The sequence below is a fragment of the Photinus pyralis genome, unplaced genomic scaffold (assembly GCF_008802855.1).
Source record: "Photinus pyralis isolate 1611_PpyrPB1 unplaced genomic scaffold, Ppyr1.3 Ppyr1.4_LG3b, whole genome shotgun sequence".
NCBI classification, from domain to species: domain Eukaryota; kingdom Metazoa; phylum Arthropoda; class Insecta; order Coleoptera; family Lampyridae; genus Photinus; species Photinus pyralis.
Window position 1 is genome coordinate 26427419 of NW_022170510.1, and position 3786 is coordinate 26431204.

Below are 3786 nucleotides of genomic sequence, written 5' to 3' on the forward strand. Positions count from 1 at the left end.
GGTTGCTCTTAAATGTACTATGTTGTGAATGTGTTTCTAAATGAAATATATTATTTGTGTATGTAATATTGTTTCCCTCATCGTAATACATACATAAGTATCTTTTTATTGTTTGGGATTATCCAAGAAATTATAAACAGATATATAAAAAATACAGCCGCTTAAGACCGAACAGAACCGGCGACAATAAAGGATAGTAAGCGATATCAGACGAGAAAAAAGAATTTTGTGCTCTCTGCGTGACATCTTAACAAATGTGTAATTATTACATATATCTAGCCCTGTACGGATAACCCCTCTCGGATGTTGCTAAAAGGCTCTAAGAGACGCTCACTTTTCCGGTGACGCCATCAAGTGACGCCCTTTCTGAACAATTCTAGGACAATGTAGAAAAATTACAGTGAATGTACCTACATAGCTCCATGAGCAGAAGATTTGCGCTATGTAACATTTATCTACCCAATACAAACTATGATGTAGGAGAAATTGGAAGAATCACTAACCAACTACCCAAACCTTATATCGTTGTTGATGATTATAACTCCCACCACACTGTTTGGGGATCAATTTCAAGTATTTTAAATGACAAGTACCGACTTTCTTTACCATAAGGTCAGGTACGTTTGATGCTTGTGTCAATATGCTCGCCCGGATTCCAGATTAGTCTAAAATGGGACGTGGAAAGTGATTTGTTCAATAGTCACCATTTCCCAATAATTATTACTGTACGAGGTAATAATCCCGCGATTAGATCTTGGCTTAAATTTAAAATCCTAAAAGCTATTTGGGGAAGATATGTTACCCGCCTTGTAGTCCCGAATGAGGAGCAAGTTAGTCTTAAAACTCTTACATCTTCTATTTTGGATGCAGCCGAGGCTAGTATTCCAAAATCCAAAGGTCGCAAAAGGACTAAAATGGTCCCATAATGGTGGTCTCCTGAAGTAGGAGAAAAAATTTCATTAAAGAAGCGAGCGAGCATTACACAAATTCTGCCATCATCCTACATTGGAGAACCTAATTGAATTTATAAAAAGAAGAGGGGAGTGCCGTAGGAAACTTCTGGAAGCGCAAAGGAGATCGTGGCAACAAATATGTGTCCACCATTACACCTGACGCTACCACCAATGAAATATGGAGAAAGGTTGGAGCTATATCTGGTAAAACAGCATGTAATTATCCGGCATTTGTCCGTAATTCAGATGGGGTTATGACAAACACTCTGCAGGAATGTCATATATCCTTACGCACCAATTTTTTCAGCTCCTTAAATTATTCAGAAATTTTTCTTGCAACCAAAGTTCATGAGAAAGCAAATCTTGTGGACTTTGAAACACAAGAAAGTTTAGATTACAACTTACCGTTTACGTTTGAAGAGCTGGAGCACCAAATCTTGCTCTCCGGGATACGATGGCATTCATAATCAAATGATCTGCCATTGTAGTCTGAAAATGGTTCTAAAGATTTTAATATTATTTAACAAATTCTGCGAAAATTGTAATTACCCTCCAGAATGGAAAAAGGCTGTTCCCATACTCAAACCAGGAAAGGATCCATTATCGGCAAAACACTATCGCCCAATCAGTCTAACGTCATGTTTGGGTAAGCTGTTAGAGAAACTGGTGAACCGGCGACTGCAATAATTTTTGGAAACCAACGACATATTGGTACCATACCAAACGGGCTTTTGGCATGGCAGGTCAACAATTGATCATTTGGTGAAACTGAGCAACAGAATCCTAAAGACCTTTGATAATAGAGAACATCTGGTGGCAGTATTCTTCGATATTAAAGGGGCGTAGGATATGACATGGAGGCATGGAATTCTAAAGAATATGTCAAAATAATTTACCCAAGTTTGTACGTTCCTTTTTAGAAGATAGGAGGTATTCGGTCAGAATCGGAGACACCTATTCCCAGGAATACATTTTAGAGAATGGAGTGCCACAAGGGTCAACTAAAAGCTGTTCTCTTTTTGCAATCACAATAAACGAAATAGCCTCAGGAGTTGCGGAACAAGATGTAGACGCGACGACCTGATGATATGCCTTACCGGAAGAACTATAGGCAGTGTAATGCGTAACTTGCAAGGTTCCATCAACCAAATTGCTACAAATGCAGATGCAGTAGGGTATGCGCTTTCCGAGGAAAAAACTAAAGCAATGCATTTTTGCAGGCTTCGTAAACCTCATTACGACCCTGTAATGTTTTTAAATGGTCAGGTAATAAGTGTACCTAACGACATTAAATTTTTAGAACTCACCTTTGGCAGGGAATTATGATGGACCAAGCACTTTGAGAACCTTGTAACATCGAGCAGGAAATCGTTAAACGTACTGAGCGTACTCGCACACCTGAAATGGGAGGCTCATCCTAAATCCCTTCTTGATGTATATAAGGCAACGATTCTGTCACGTATTGACTATGGGTGCTATAGTTATTCCACGTGTAACTTCACGTTGCTGAGTAAGCTGGACAAAATTCAAAATCTAGCAATTAGATATCCCCTTAGGGCCGTCACTGCTCTCAACGTCGAAGCGAATATTCTACCGCTTGCTCTTCGCAGAAAGCAGTTAATAGTTAACTATTACCTGAAAGTACATCAAAATGATAAACACCCAAATTATAAATTACTTAACGATAGAACTAGACCTACACGTTTATATAAATATCAAGACAATGCATGGAGGAGCTACAGTTGCAAGAGGATGACATTGTAGATCTCACAAAGGTGGCTGTGATGCACTGTGTAAATGAGCGCTGGCAGGAACAGTGGACCCGGACCTATAGGTACATATACATCTCTGAATAGTATATTAAGTATGGGGAACGGTAAGGGATTTTTACCGTTCGAAGACAATTGTTTGGAGGAGGAGCGAAGCGACGACTCCAATTATTGTCTGAGAACGGTAACCCTTAACGTTCGACGTGCTTATAACATTTTTTTCGCGATCGAAATTAAATTTATGCAACCAATATAAATATGCACTAAGAAATTAACGAGCAGAATAAATCGAAATGATCGAAGTGGTATGGTGTATATCACTAGGTAACCAGTTTATTTGTCAAAATTGAAGTTAATAATTTCATAAAAATGTGCATGTGTCTGATGTAGTTTACTATAGAGCATTCGCACCTTAGTATGCAGTATGTGGTCTTATGGACTATATCCCTCCTTTACTAATTTGCGTCATTCTTCAATAACGCTATCCTTATTCCTTACCGCAATGATGCCAAACTTACATATGATTGAATTTAAGCTTTAAAACAAAATATAACGTCAAATCTTCTTGTATTGTCATTACGTGTGTGGTTCGTTTTTGTCTTTCGTATTTAACACATTTTATTGTCTCATTGCTTTAAAAATCGTTCTTTTAAGAACGCCTCCATCTCGTACTTTATATACAAGGTAACTTTGAGTGTTCTTGTAGAACCGTTATTTGATTTCATCTTTTTAGAATATCCCATTAAATGGAAGCCGAAGCTGAAGCAGGATCTGCTAACGTGAAACGCCATAAAGGAGAGTGTTTTAGCCGGAAGGAGAAACACCTCATTATCAACGTGCTGAACTATTTCTCGGGAACGATGAACGTTACTGCAGCTGTGAAAGAAGCAAGTAAAGCTTTATGTTGTTCTGAACGGAGCATCTATACCATTAAAAAGGAAGACGGAAACGAAGGTGTATCAAGCCCGAAAAAACGCAAGCAAAGAAAAGGGAAACAAACAATGATCGTCTTCATGTGTATGATGAAAATGTGCAATCAGTTATTCGACGTAAAGTGCATAACT